This window comes from Crocuta crocuta, unplaced genomic scaffold, assembly GCF_008692635.1.
Source record: "Crocuta crocuta isolate KB4526 unplaced genomic scaffold, BGI_CrCroc_1.0 scaffold332, whole genome shotgun sequence".
Classification (NCBI taxonomy): Eukaryota; Metazoa; Chordata; class Mammalia; order Carnivora; family Hyaenidae; genus Crocuta; species Crocuta crocuta.
Window position 1 is genome coordinate 1,521,955 of NW_027532025.1, and position 16,793 is coordinate 1,538,747.

General features: G+C 35.8%; 1 protein-coding gene across 9 annotated transcripts in view; it reads right to left on the reverse strand.

Moving 5' to 3' along the window:
• The window catches only part of DLG2 (discs large MAGUK scaffold protein 2), a 1,377,464-nt gene that overhangs the window by 385,684 nt on the left and 974,987 nt on the right, over nucleotides 1-16,793 (reverse strand). The window lies entirely within an intron of this gene.

Genomic DNA, 16,793 nt, shown 5'->3' on the forward strand with positions numbered 1-16,793 from the left:
TCTCTCAGTCCTCTGAGGTATGCACTATCCCCATTAACAGATGAAACTAAGGTAAAGAGAGGTTTAGAAACTTGTCCAAAGTCACATGGTAAATACCTGTGCTTCGGATGGCATCTACACTGATTCTAAAGCCATTATTCTTAACTGTCATGTTGTCTCATCTTCCAAATGCTGACAGTTTTTCAAATCTGTAGGAATGTGCTTTGCAATCTCAGAATAGTCTTCAGTTAGAGAGAAGTTCATCTAAGATATGGACAATGACAATCCAACAGCAAGAAACAATGCTTTGTGGATTCTCTATGTGTTAAAATGTATTATGAAATGTGTTTCGATGTGTAATTTTAGTTTGCAGTATTGATTTAATATCTCCGTTGTGATATTAGTTACATACACATATAGGGTATGAAGGTGTGTATACACAAATATATGAATATAAGGAGAAACCTGGGTCAGTCATTTGCAGAACATCAGATACCTACAACACAGCTCCACCATTTCTCAGCACACACTTCTGAAAACACCAACACTGGCAGAGAGCCAAGCTGTAGGCTACAGATTTTCATCCAAAACTTCAGTCATTATAGATGAGAAGCAGTATCTCTCTGTGAATAGTTTTTAGCTGTGACATGGATGACAGTTATGTGAGGTTAAGGGAGCAAAACTTGGGGACTGTAGCTAAAAACTAGAGAATGTTCTTTAAGGATTGTGCCTTACGTTTGTTGGCATCCCTCACAGTGTAGAGCACTATATATGTTCACTGAACATATTTTGATTGGCCAGTTGAAAAGCAGCATAGGATTCAGGAGCTGGACCATGTAGCCAGACTGCCCGAGTTCAAATCTCAGCTCCACTACATGGACTGATACGACATTGCTCAAGTTAACTACCAATATCTGTATATCAGTCTCTTACCTGTGAGACTGGGATAGTACTAGTACTTTCCTCCTGGGATGGTTATAAGGATTCAGGAAATAGAATATTTAGCACAGTGTCTGTTATGTGTTAAAACTACATAAGTGCTTGTTAGATAAACTAGTATGATTTAGCAGTGTGTCTGCTTTAACATATTTAGTACCAAATAAGAATACTCAGATCACTTTTAGCTATATAGTCACTGCTCCAAAGTGTGTACCTGTGAGTATAAGTTTGGTGACCAATATCAAATTAAATATATTTTCTACTGTAAAAATATTATAAAATTAATGAAAGTCAAAATAAGAAAAAGCTATAAAAACTCACATATAATTCCACTATGTTGTATCCGATGTTACAGAATTATCTAATTTAATTACTGTAGCTGTCCTATAGGTGGGTATGAGTATCCACATCTTATATATTATAAAAATACAGAATGTAAATGACTTATCAGAAATCAACAGCCAGAATTCAAACTAAAGCCTGTCTTGTTGCCAAGTATGTATACTTTCCACGCTATGCTATTGACTCTATATATTCACATGTGCTTCATATAGTTTTATATATATAGACCATATATAACAGTACACCCTGAATTTTTTCTTTCATTATAATTTAAGCATTTTTATAAGGATTCAATAATGATTATTTTGGTGTTATATAATGTCACTTCCTCTCAACATTTAATAATTTATAATTATAAAATTATATTATAATAAAATACATAATTTATTTAACTATCTTTTCATGGATATGTATTTGGACTATTTCTAGGTTTTAATATTATTAATAATGCAGAATGAACATATTGATATTAATTACAGTTTCTTATTTGATAACTTCCTTTGACTGTATTCCCCAAATGCAAACATTTACTAGGTTCTTTTGTTGTTGTTAAAGTTTATTTAGTTATTTTGAGAGACAGAGAGAGTGTGAGTGAGGGAGGGGCAGAGGGAAAGTGTACGTGCTGTGAGCGCAGAGCCAGATGTGTGCCTCAAACTCCCAAAACAGTGTGATAATGACCTGAGCCAAAATTAAGAGTCTGACAGTTAACTGACTGAGCCACCCAGGAACTCCAACATTTATTATGTTCTTGATTTATGTTATTAATTACTTTTCAAAAGATTTGTGTCATTTTATTGCCTCTTACAGACATATTACATTTAATATATTTTTAAATATAAAAAATATATTCATCACCTTTACCACAATCTTAGAGGCACTGACATTATAATTTTTAAAAATAACTTAATAGGTATAAAGTGATAATTCAGATTTATGAGTATTTCTTTGCTCATTAGTGAAAATGACCATTTTTTCTATATGCTTAATTGATAATTATATTTCTTTGTTTAAAACGTTTAATCCTTTCCTTTACTGTATATGTTCCATTGGTATAGAAAGTACCAGCAGTCACTCTTGGGTAAAGATCAATGATGCTTGCTAACCAAGATTAATGAGTAACTAGAATTCTTGATAGCTTCCTCACCATTAGCCTAGCCCATATAGTTAAGGCAAAGAAATATTCAGTAATCTCATTTTACTTATCACTACCTTAAACTAATTACTTTATTATTCTACTCTAAATTATTCCAGTAATGTCCCTTTTAAAGTTTTAGTGACACTTAAATTAAATGTGGAAGACACCTTGAAGTGCTCACAGAATTTGACTCCTTTTATATTACACATGCAAAGTCAGCCAGTTTCTCTTAGTGTGTGAATTTCAAACAGATCCTTTTACAACATATAATTATCCTTTTACTTTACTAAGACAAATACAATGAATTGTCTGTAAGTGAAGACCTACAGACACAAAGGAACTTATGTTATTTCCTGAAAGAAATGTGTAAGCAGGACTCAAATGGGGAATACTTGCAAAGCATATTAGGAGCTACATGATAGTGATAATAACTGGTATTTTTATAAAAAAATGTTTATTTTAAGAGAGAGAAAGAGCATGCACATGAGTGGGGAGGGCGGTCAGGCAGAGAGACAGACAGACAGACAGAGAGAGAAAGAGGGAGAGAGAGAATTCCAAGCAGGTTCTATGCTGTCAGTGCAGAGCTCGACAAAGGGCTAGATCCCAGAAACTATGTTATTATGACCTGAGCCAAAATCAAGAGTTGGATGCTGAACTCAATGAGTCACCAAGTGCCCCAACTGATATTTTTACTCCCCCACCCCCAAATATCTTCCCCTTGGGACCAAGCAGGGCATTTCATACCATTGGGTACAAAAACAGTGTGTGGCTAAATCTACCATGACTAACAAATTCCCGGTAACCACTGCCTAGCCCTTTCAGCTCCTCAGGCAGTGGCCAGCCAGATGGAATTCCAGCCAGAGAACTGAAGTAGGAGGAATCAGAGGAGGAAAGAACAGCTAAAACTTAAAGCTTTTAATACTAGAGAGCTAAATGCTCAGAATGTCTTTGTCTTATGGCCATCATTCTCCTATCATTTTTCTAGACACTGTGAACATCTATTCAGAAAAGCATTCTATGATATGCCTCCCTCACGTACCCATCACAATTGACACACTGCTCTATGCCCATCCCATCTTTACCACACATTCAAAACAGCACCCAGGACTGAGAATCATCACCACTCATTTTCATGCCTGTTTTTTCCCTGCTAAATCATGTATGTTTTCAGAGCAAGCCGTGGGGCTTATCCATTTATACATTCTCAGCTCAGGGTTGATCCACGGAATGTTTCATAAAGGCCTTTTTGAATGATGAAAACTATAGGTTGAGTTCCATCTATCTTTAAGACCCCATGCCCTCTTTCAAACTTCATAACAACATTGAGAACTAGCCATTATATTCATTTTTGAAGGAAATTAAAAACCAAGGTCTCAATTTTTGAAGGAAATTAAAGACGAAGGTCTCACAGCCAGTAGGTAGCAAAATTAGAACCCATATTTGCTGGCTCTAAAGTGCTTGCTCTCTGAGACAAATCATGTTGCCTTAGAGAAAGGTGAAAGCAAAGCTCTGTGGTTAGTTCAAATAGAGCATTCAACACATTTTGTCAAGAAATGCTGAATCTCACCGAAGACCACCGACTGTTTTGTTTTGTTTGCTTACAATATGACCCATTATTTTCTTTATAAGTGTCCAACTTGCATGTCAGTGGCTTTTGAAGCTAATTTAATAGAGGGACCTCCTGTTCTATCCACACTGCCTTATTAGCGACCTCCGGACATTTATGAGCATTTGAGTGACAGTGGTTGAGTAGGATGAGAATGAAGAAGGCCAAGCAGCATGTCACAGCACTGATGCTGGGGAAGAAGTCCTGTCATGTGGCAGGAAACCGATGGCATCCCTTGGTACTTAGTAGCTTGGTTGATATGACAAATCAGGCATCTGTGGAGGTAAATCTTACCAAGACTTTTTAAGATTTAGAGAGATACAACAGTCCTATGGCCTTCCTAAAAGTCATGCTGTCATTTGAATAAAAGAGCTAGAGAAGAGTAGAAACTCTTTTCCAGACTCTCTCTGATTTTCCAAGTAAAAGATTCTGGTTGTTGTCTAAGAAAATGGCATCTAAAAGGTGCTGAAAGATCCATTCCTGTTGTTGTGTTAACTTTAAATTTTTCTGAGCATCTGAATTGAAACTGTTTTATTACACACACAACAGAGTGCCTAGAAGGTGGTAATAAATGGCTTTTTAATTTTCTCCAACTCTAACGGAGGAAGAGACAGGATAACCAATTTTTCCAAAATATTGTAGGATTAAAACTATGTCATTTTATGGAGAACACAAAAAGGCTGTTTGGTATTTTATTAACAAACTGATAACAATAAACTTATTTAATGTACTTTGCTTTTAAAGTCCCATCTAACTAAAATACCTCCTGATGTATTTTCAATAGTCTGCTTCATTCTTCACTTACATTTCTGAAGAAATTTTATCTTTCCTTGTCATATTTAACTCTTCACTCTTCCCTTGAATGTCTGTATCTATCATTTACCTCATCTCTCTTAAGATTTATTTTCTATTTCTAGTTCCCCTTTCTTCATATGCATGCATTAAGTTGCCATTATTCTTAAAAAGAATACTTGTCTTTAGTATTCAATCAGTACCTCAAATGCAACATAACCAGAATACCATTACTTTACCCCATGAAGCTGGATATCTCTCCTGTTGCTTCACTGACACATATATAATTATTTATATCTTCTGGTAATATCTAATAAATGTTAACTGGGAAGTGCTTTACATCACTCTTTTATTCCTTAATAGTGTAGTACTTAATAAATACTTGATAACAAAAAAAGATGGTAAAATCAAATAAACCATTTGGGCTCTTTTGCTATAGGTAATATTTTCCAATAAATCTCTAGTTATATTTGATTGGAAAACCATCTAAGGTCGATTGGGAAGGATATATACACATTGTAAATGGTATAGAAGGGAAAAAAGATTTTCTGAAAAGCTAGAAGAGTATGATCAAAATCATGGAGGGCCAAAAGTATATGTTGTGCTCTGGAAACCTTGAGTGGTTTGGCTTGGCCAGAGCAGAATAGCCAGAGATGAGTCATGACTTGGGGTGGCTCAAGAGGGGCAAGGAAGACCATGCCAAGAGGTCTGGACTTTACCTTGATGGCAGTGGTAACCTCTCTAAAGTTGGGGATCAATATGGTAGTATCTGTGATTCAGAAGGGTAAACCTAAAAATACTTTGAATGGTGGAAGGAAGAGGGGAGAATCTACAGCCAGGGAAACCAATGGGAAATTAACATGAGAGATAAAATTAATATATGTCTAAACTTGGACAATGGCAATATGAATTTTAAGGGAAGATACATTTAAGATATCTGGAGATAAAATATCCAAGACGAATAAAAGGAAGTTATAGAGAAGGCAATTTGATCTACAGAATTGATCTGGGTGAGGGAATATTTCTTTGAAAGTTTTCCTGATAGAAGGGGCTTCCTCTTCCCAGGGTATAACAATATTTCTTCCTTCTAGAACTTCCAAGCAAGCCTTTAAAAGTAGATAGACTTTGGTGTCACATGGGTGGGGTGGTAGTGAGGAAGAATGTATTGAGTTCTCTTACTGAATAAGAGGATGATGGCACTGTTAACAGAACCAAAAAGTGCATGTTTGGGTAGGAAAATATAATTGAGTTGGGTTTTGTACACACTTAGCTTAATGTGCCTGTTACACCTTTGGGAAATATGATCTACAGAGTAGATCTATCTATTAACAGCTCTATCTATTAAAAATTTCTTCCTTCTCTTGGTGTAACACCCATTATATCTAGAGTGGGCACCAAATGAGATATTCTTGCATCTTTTACTCTTTCCAATAAACATTACTAACACTTTTGGTTCTTTATGAGATGATTTTAAGATTCCTAGCTATCTTTCTCTCTATACTCTTACATTTACATTTTTAAAATTTTATTTTTCAGTAATCTCAACACCCAAAGTAGGATTTGAATCCACAACCATGAGATCAAGAATAACACACTCCACTGACTGAACCAGTCAGGCACCTCATATATCTTCTGACTTTTACTTAAATTGTAGAACCTAGAAATGAATTAAGAATTCCAGATGTGTTCAAACCAGGACTGAATGCCATGAGATGATGACTTTCCTCCATCTGTATTCTATACTCTTGCCAGAAAAGCCCAAGATAACATGAAATTTTAAAGTTTGCTTATTGTACTATTAAGTTTAGGGTTTAGCTAACTTCTCATGTATTTTTGACATCAAATGATTCAAAATCAATTCTATCACATAATTGTATATTGGGTGTTTGGAAGCTCAATATAGTTAGTTAATAGCCACCATTATAAAATTTACTGGTATTAATTTTGATCTAGTTTTATAGTTAAGCTAACAATAGATCATCAATTTAACTCAATAAATATATAGAGAGCACCTAAGATATGCTAGCCATTACAGAACTTCACTTTTTCATCTAGTTTTGTATCAATTTTGAATATGATACCTTTCACATTTTCATGCAAATTATTAATTACAATAACATAAAAGGACCATGCACTATAGCAGATCATCACAGATCTTCAGTTTAACAGTTAGCACATGTTTTATTACTGAGCTCTCTTGATCAACATCTTTTTATAGATTAACCAATCCTCTCCATCTCCTCAGTGACAAGCTGACCAGTATTCACAGCGAGTGGGATGCTCCTGGCCCATATATTCTCACTTTTTCCATATGACTTGAATGTTTACCAAGAATCAGTAGTAATTGTTCTCAAATATGTTTATTCTTATTGTATCATTTTTATAATCATATTTAATTAAATGTTACAAAAATGAAATATGAGTGTATGAAAAGAATTGTTTCTATCAAGAATAGGCTTACTGATCTACAAAGACTTAATCACACGTAGTTCGAAACATCAAACCTTTTGCACAGCAAAGGGAACAAAACAATGATGGCAACCTACTAAATAGGAGAAAAATATTTGCAAATGATAGATCTCATAAGGGGATAATATTAAAAATATATAGAATTTAAACAACTCAGCACACAAAAAACAAATAATCTGATTAAAAATGGTCAGAGGACCTGAACAGATGTTTTTCCAAGGAGACATACAGATGGCCAAAAGACACATGAAAAGATCTTCAACATCACTAATCATCAGGGAAAAAGAAAATCAAAACCATGATGAGGTATCATTGTACACCTGTCAGAGTGGTTAAAATCAAACACACAAGAAATGACAAGTGTTAGCATGAGAATATGGGGAAAAGGAACCCTCATGCACTGTTGGTAGAAATATAAAGTGGTAGAACAGCATGAAGGTTCTTAGAGAATTAAAAATAGGAATAACATTTGGTCCAGTAATTCCACTAGGTATTTATCTAAAGAAAATGAAAACACTCATCAAAAGATATATTTACTCCTATTTTGTCAGCATTATTTACAATAACCAAGATATGGAAACAACCCAAGCATCCATTGCTAGATGAATGGATAAACATGGTGTATATACACACACACACACTGGACTATTATTCAGCCATTATAAAATGAGATATTGCCATTTGCAACAACATAGATGGACCTAAAGGGTATAATGCTAAGTGAAATAAATCAGTCAGAGGAAGACAAATATTATATGACTTCACTCATAGGTAGAATTTAATAACTAAAACAAATGAATAAAAAAATTAAAAGCGAGGCAAAAGAAGATTGTTAAATACATAGAATAAACTGATGGATGCCAGAGAGGAGGTGGGTGATGGGGTAGGTGAAATAAAGGGGATTAAGAGTACATTTACATTGATGAGCACTGAAAAATGCACAGAATTGTTGAATCATTATACTGTACATCTGAAACATATAATAATGTATGATAACTATATTTCAATAAACAAATTTAAAAAATTTAAAAAGACAATTTACCTGAAAAAAGCAAATTTACTGATCTAGAAAGATTTAATAATAATATGTAGTTCAAAACATTGCTGCCAAATTAGGTGTGAGAAAGACAACCATAAAAGTCAGAAAATAATTATGAAGTGATTTCATTTCATTTACATTTGATTTTCATTCCAATTTAAAGAAATAGAACAAACTGAGGGTTGATGGGGGTGGGAGGTTGAGGAGTGGGGAAAATAGGTGACAGGCATTGAGCAGGGCACTTGCTTGTATGAGCACTGGTGTTAAAAAAATAAGTGATAAACCACAGAAATCTACTCCTGTAGTCTAAACTACACTGTATATACTATATGTTAGTTTGACAATAAATAAAAAAATAAAATAAAGCAAGAAATTCTAATTGAAAGACATGGATAATGAATTCATGGTGAGCTTTATGCAAGAAAAATAAGGTAGAACTTCATAAAAAACGGCCCCTAGATTTTTGGCCTTCCCAATCACTTTGGTGTAGCAAACAGTTTAAAGCAATTAACAGACCATTTAGATGCTGGAAAATAACATAAAAACTGTGGTTAGAGGTTGATGATACTAGAGAAAATCTTATTATATAAAAATCCTTCACATATAAAAAAGATGAAGAATTTGTTACGTGATATCAGACAAACTAAAAGTTGTGATGATTTATAGAAAGACAGTGTGCGACACTGGACTAATGAAGATGATCTCTTGAAAACTAAAATTAGGGACAATGAAGAAATCACGCAGTCTGGGTCAAACAGATGGATCAAAAATGAGAAAAAAAAACTGGATCAAATTCATGTCCCCAGATTTCTCTCACCATAGTCAAAGATGCTGGAAATGTTTTTTTACTTTATGTCGAACAGCTTCAATCAGTCAGTAATAACATGGCAACTCAAAAAAAAAAAAAACTGGACAAGGTTTATTAGGCAAACTCTCATTTCTTCTTTTAAATACCACTACACCAATTTTATTGTGCTGCCATACAGTTATGTTTTAAAAATATAAGGTGAAGTAATCAAGGCATAAAAGTACCTTTTCTTTATCTTCAAATGGTGACTGTTTCAATCTTTTGACCAACAGATTAATAACTGGTGCTGGTTGTATGGGTGATGAGAAGTTCTATGTTATGAATGTTTAACAGGATTCTCACCCAGATTTTAGTTTTCTCCTGATCCTTTGTTAAAAATGGTTGTTTCTTGAAAATGTCTTTCAGTGTACACCTGGTTATTGTTTTTAGTGTTTATTTTTTTTTAATATTTTTATTTATTTCTAGGAGAGAGAGAGACAGCGTGAGCAGGGGAGGGTCAGAGAGAGAGGGAGACACAGACTCTGAAATAGGCTCCAGGCTCTGAGCTGGCAGTCAGCACAGAGCCTGATGTGGGGCTCAAACCCATGAACCGCAAGATCATGACCTAAGTGAAAGTCGGACGCTTAACCGACTAAGCCACCCAGGCACCCCTTTTAGTGTTTATTTTTGAAAAAGAGGGTGAGCATGAGCAGAAAGGGGCAAAGAGAAGGGGACAGAGGATTTCAAATGGTCTCTGTAACGACAGCAGAAAGCCCAGTGAGGAACTTGAACTTATGGACCATGAGATCATGATCTGAGTCAAAGTTGGATGCTCACCCAACTGAACCACCCACTTTTCTCCTTATCCTTAAAGAATATTATGGGAGACTTCACAGTCTGCTTATAAGGGAGACCTAAAGTGGTTACACTGTATGACCAGAATGAGGTTAAGGGGAGATCAGAACACAGATCTAACTCCTAGCCCATGGTTTTCTCTGTCCTATTCCACTGTGACTTCTTCATATTCTGCTCTGTGACAGAAGTTTAATGATAAATATGACTGGCCCAAACACTGGTCATTTTAAAAACCCTGGTTATCACTGTTAAGTCATGTAAGAACCTGAAGGTACACTTCAACTGCTGATAACAGTATTTTTACTTCAGGACTGAACCGATGACTAGTCCCAAAACCTGAAACATCAGGAGAAAAATGTAGTATTTTAATAGAGCAGGTATATTCCTGCCTTTATTCATTTTGTTTTTGGACGGCAGACTGCACATCATTCTCCTTGGCTTCTGTAGCATGCAAATTGCATCTCAAGAGGTCATGTATGAACATGTATCAAAAAGCTCCTTCCCACACAGACTATTCTTCACAAGGAAAGTGAAAAAAAATAATATATAAGAGCTTAAATCAAATCTCAGCAAGTTCCACCAACACAGCAACTTCAAAGAGGAAAACATATTTCAATTTGGAATTTTACATAAAATATAGACAAGTACTGCAGAATGCACCAACGATTAGAGAACATGGAATGGGACAATTTTTGTATACCAGTTGTGATTTTAGGCATTTAATTGATATGGCCCTGGGTATCCCTTTATCTCACACAAGAAACATACCTTTCAAGATAACACATTCTTTTTATGCTTTGACAATACCTGGGAAGCAGACTTTTATGGAAAAAAAGAACAGAAGCCTAGAAGTCAGAAATGTGTGTTTTCCCACTGTGCTCCTTATGAGAGCTCAATGATCTTAGGTAAGTCACCCCATTTGACTTGTTTTTGACTTTTTTTTCCCCTTTAGTTTGAAAAGGACTATTCACTTGTCAGTTCTTTAGTTTGAAAAGGACTATTCAATTCTCAATCCAAGACAATTGTTCCTGCTCTCCCCATCTACTTCATCGGGCATAAATGGGAAACAGAACTGTGATGGGGAAAGGAACATGATCTTGGGAGTTGATGGCCTCAGATTAGGGATTTAGTAACTTTTTCTTAGTTAGGTTATTGACAATCTTAGAAACCAAACACTCCTATCTATGTTCTTGTCATTATAATAGTGTAGATAATAGTGCCTTCTCATAGAGGGCTCTGGGAGGAAACAGAGCAATATATGTAAAGAAATTCTGTAAGCGTGAAGCATGGGGAATAGTAGATGGAAATAAGTTTCTATGATTTACTCATAGGTGTCTAAAACTAGTGACCTGATCTTGAACCAACTAATGGATCTAAAGAAGGAAAATAATGATAGAGCTAAAAAACTTTAAGGGAATGGAATCTATAGGATTTGGCCATTGTATGTTGTGGGTGAATGAGGAGTCTAGGACAACTTCCATCTATCAGTTTGTGGTTGTTGGATCATGGTGGTACCTCATACTGAAAAGGACTACAGGAGTGACAGATTTGGGGAGAATATAATTATTTTAATATTTTATATGGTGAGTTTGGGGAACCTGTGTGACATCGAGGTAGAAGTGGCTCATCAGATAGATATTAGAGTTCAATCTTAGTAGACAGTTCCATTGTAAAGAAATGTGTTTTGGAGTCAACATTTGAAATACATATTTTTCATGGTTTTAAATCACTTTATTGCCTCCCAAGCCAATGAAAGAGCCTACCTGATAAGTACTTTAAATTCATGGAGCAGAATTCCACATGTAACTGCCAAGTCAACCAGTCTTTGCTAAAACAGCTACACATAAGACATGATGCTGGACTGTGAGGGGTACAAACATAAACCAAGCTGCCCCTGTCTTCAAGGAGCTCACAGTCTACTGAGGGATGTAATACATATAAACCAATACATTTAATTCAAAGAATACTATGGCAGGCTTATAATCAAGCACAAGGGCCAGAGGAAGAAAAATTACATCTGACTGCGGGATACTAGTGGGATTCTTGCTGAAAGAATTTGCTTTTAGGTATGAGTAGTCTTTAAAGAAATGTAGGTAAGAAGGTAGAATGAAGGTCACTAGGCTTAGAAGTACATTTGAAGTTATGGATATAGTTAGAAACATTGTGATCAAAAAGATTGAAAGTTTTGGAGACCCGGAGATAACCAACAATGTATATTTGTAGAGGAAGATAAATCTGGAAAGAAGGCTAGGAAGGAGTGAGTGGAGAAGTAGGAGGAAAACCAAGGTAATATGAGGTAATGTCAGATAACAATGGGAGCAGGGAGATAGTTTCAAGGAGAGTTGGGTCAACAGCTAGCAAAGATTTCACAAAGTTTAAATATGAAACACAGGGGAAACTGGTCCCTAGAATTTGGATTATATTCTGTAGCCAAATAGGAGGTCATGAGAAATTTTGAATAATATTAAAATATAGTCACTTATGCAGTTTAGAAAGAGCCCTCTGTAATCTCTAGGTATATAAAACAGAGAAGGGTTAAAACAGCCAAGAGATGAATGAGGAACTTGGTCTTAAGAAGACTAGACAAATACCAAAGCTTTCTGTCCTAGGTTATCAGGGACCAGTCCTCAGAGAACTTTCTGTACAGCAGATGAAATAATTTTCTTCCCTCTGGAAAACCAGTGTAGGTGCCAAGGGGAAGAAAGAAATGGAGACCTTTGACTCTTACCATATTGCTTGTTTCTATTTTCAATGAAGAATTGCTCTTATTCTACAATATAGCTTCCTTATTGATTTTCATGTAGACAGTGAGAACCTCCAAATAAATGAGGGACTGCTTAGTTTGGTGGAATGTATTAGTTTGCATGTATGAGTTTAGGGAAAGCTCCAGATGTTCAGCCAAAGGAGAGTCATTCTGCTTGACATCTGTAGTCTGAACATTCCTCACAAAGGCCACCATAGAGAAGTCATCACCATCAGTGTCCTAACAAGTGAAATTTAAAAGAGACTAATTGTTCATTTCCCTCCACTTTTCACTATTCACACTCCCTAGGTAAGAATTGCCTCCTCTGGGATCTTCCCTTGGTGGAATAGGTTCAAGGTAGTCATGTGGTCATTTGTTCAGCAAAGCTGCTATTCATTAATAGAACTAAAAATCTGAGGTAAAAGCCAACATAAAAAAGTAAAGTACTTTCTAAGTCTCTTCGTGTAGATTTTTAATTTGGTCTCATGAAGTGAAACTAGGTGCCAGCAGCAACCCTTTCTGTTTAAACAAATTCTTGTTTTTCTTGGGGATTAATTTTTCAACACAGAGCAACATGTGTGTGTGTGTTACAGTGAAAAGCTGGACAATATGTAGCACTCATAGTGATTGGAATATCAATGTAAAGAAAATATAAAATGTAAAATATCAATGTAAATAAAGCATCCAGACACTAAAATGTTTTTTTGAATCTTAATGACAAGCTTCCAAATGAAGGAGACAATATTTATCCTCATTAATGAAAATGACTCCCTCTTAGTAACCAATTTGAATGCAAGTTACAATTCTGTGAAGATCTCAGCGAGAAGATTTGAAAAGGCATAGAATAAAAATTTTAAACCTAGGCTAGTTTTCTTCTCCACAATTATTAATATTTCTGAAGAATTTTAAAAATAATCTTTTTTTCTTAAATAGTTTATTGTCAAGTTGGTTTCCAAATAACACTGAGTGTTCATCCCAACAAGTGCCCTCCTCCATGCCCATCACCCCCCTTCCCCTCTCCCACACCTCCATCAGCCCTCAGTTTGTTCTCAGCATTCAAGAGTCTCTCATGGTTTGTCTCTCTCCCTCTCCCCCACTATTTCCCCCCTTCTTATCCCCCATGGTCCTCCGTTAAGATCCTCCTAATCCAACTATACATGCAAACATATGGTGTTTGTCCTTCTCTGCCTGACTTATTTCTCTCAGTATAACACCCTTTAGTTCCATCCATGTTACTACACATGGCCAGATTTCATTCTTTCTCATTGCCGTGTAGTATTCCATTGTATAAATAAACCACATCTTCTTGATCCATTCATCAGTTGATGGACACTTAGGCTCTTTCCATGTATTGGCTATTGTTGAGAGTGCTGCTATGAACATTGGGGTACCTGTGCCCCTATGTATCAGCACTCCTCTATCCTTTGGGTAAATTCCTAGCAGTGCTATTGCTGGGTCATAGGGAGTTCCACTGTTAATTGTTTGAGGAACCTCCACACTGTTGTCCAGAGGGGCTGCACCAGTTTACATTCCCACCAACAGTGTAGAAGGGTGTCCATTTCTCCACATCCTCACCAGCATCTAGAGTCTCCTGATTTGTTCATTTTAGCCACTCTGACCAGCGTGAGGTGGTATCTCAGTGTGGTTTTGATTTGTATTTCCCTGATGATGAAGGACACTGAACATCGTTTCATGTGACTGTTGGCCATCTGGATGTCCTCTTTGGAGAAGTGTCTGTTCATGTATTCTTCTCATTTCTTTACTGGAGTATTTGTCTTTTGGGTGTGTAGTTTGGTGAGTTTCTTATAGATTTTGGATACTAGCCATTGATCTGATATGTCATTTGCAACCATCTTTTCCCGTTCCTGGGTTTCTGATCAGTTTTATGGATTGTTTCCTTTGCTGTGCAGAAGCTTTTTATCTTGATGAGGTCCCAATAGTTCATTTTTGCTCTTGATTCCCTTGCCTTTGGGGATGTGTCAAGTAAGAAATTGCTGCGGTTGAGGTCAAGGAGGTTATTTCCTGCTTTCTCCTCCAGGGTTTTGATAGTTTCCTGTCTCACATTCAGGTCCTTAATCCATTTTGAGTTTATTTTTGTGTGTGGTATGAGAAAGTGATTGAGTTTCATTCTTCTGCATGTTGCTGTCCAGTTCTCCCAGCACCCTCTGTTAAAGAGGCTGTCTTTTTCCCATTGGATATTCTTTCCCACTTTGTCAAAGATTAGTTGGCCATACATGTATGGCTCCAATTCTGAGTTCTCTATTCTATTCCATTGGTTTATGTGTCTATTTTTGTGTCAATACCATCATGTCTTGATGATTACAGCTTTGTAGTAGAGGCTAAAGTCTGGGATTGAGATGCCTCCCATTTTGGTTTTCTTCTTCATTATTACTTTGGCTACTCAGGGTCTTTTGTGATTTCATACAAATTTTAGGATAGTTTGTTCTAGTTTTAAGAAGAATGCTGGTGCAATTTTGATTGGGATTGCATTGAATGTGTAGATTGCTTTGGGTAGTAATGACAATTTAACAATATTTATTCTTCTGATCCATGGGCATAGAATATTTTTTCATTTCTTTGTGTTTTCTTCAATTTCCAACATAAGTTTTCTATAGTTTTCATCTCTTATATCTTTGGTTACCTGTATTCCTAGGTATTTTATAGTTATTTTGTGCAATTATGAATGGGATCAGTTTCTTGATTTCTCTTTCTGTTGCTTCATTATTGGTGTATAAAAATGCAACTGATTTCTGTTAAGTTTATTTTGTACCCTGCAACTTTGCTGAAATTCACGGATCAGTTCCAGTAGGCTTCTGGTGGTATCTGTCGGGTTTTCTATGTAGAGTATCATGTCGTCTGAGAAAAGTGAGAGCTTGACCTCTTCTTTGCCAATNCCTTTTTTGGAATAGCTTAAGAAGAATGGGTATTAACTGTTTTAAATATCTGGTAGAATTCCCCAGGGAAGCCATCTGTCCCAGGGCTCTAATTTTTTGGTAGATTTTTGATAACTGATTCAATTATCAAAAATTGAACCATATTTCTGAGGGGTTGGTTGTAATAAGTCCATTTTCATTCATGATTTTGTCTTTTGGGTGCTCTCTCTNCCTTTAGGTGTACTATTAGATTTTGTACTTGTGGTTTTTCTAATTTCTTCCAATGGGCCTGGAGTGCAATGTACTTTCCTCTTAGGACTGCCTTTGCCGCATCCCATAGAGTTTGGATTGTTGTAATTTCATTTTCATTTGTTTCCATATATTTTTTAATTTCTTCTCTAATGGCATGATTGGCCCATTCATTCTTTAGTAGGGTGTTCTTTAACCTCCATGTTTTTGGAGGTTTTCCAGACTTCTTCCTGTGGATGATTTCAAATTTCATAGCATTGTGATCTGAAAATGTGCATGGTATGATCTCAATGCTTTTATATTTATTGAGGGGTGCTTTATGTCCCAATATGTGATCTATCTTGGAGAATGTACCATGTGCACTTGAGAAGAAAGTGAACTCTATGGCCTCGGGATGTAGAGTTTTAAATATATCCATCAAATCCATCTGGTCCAATGTGTCATTCAAGTCCATTGTTTCTTTAGTGATTTTCTGTCTAGTTGATCTATCCATTGCTGTAAGTGGAGTATTAAAGTCCCCAGCTATTAGCACATTCTTGTCCATAAGATTGTTTCTGTTTGTGATTAGTTGTTTTATGTAGTTAGACGCTCCTCTATTTGGTGTGTAGACGTGTATAATTGTTAGCTCTTCCTGATGGATAGACCCTGTAATTATTATATAATGCCCTTCTGCATTCCTTGTTACTATCTTTAAAGTCCAGTTTGTCTGATTTTAAGGATAGCTACTCCAGTATTCTTTTGACTTACAGTAGCATGATAGATATTTCTCCATCCCCTTACTTTCAGTCTGAAGGTGTCCTCCAGTCTATAATGAGTTTCTTGTAGACAGCAAATAGATGGATTTTGTTGTTTTATCCATTCTGCTACCCTATGTCTTTTGATTGGAGCATTTAGTTCATCTACATTCAGTGTTATTATTGAAATATATGGGTTTAGAGTTATTGTAGTCTTTGTAGGATACATGCTTGTAGTGGTGGTTCTGGTC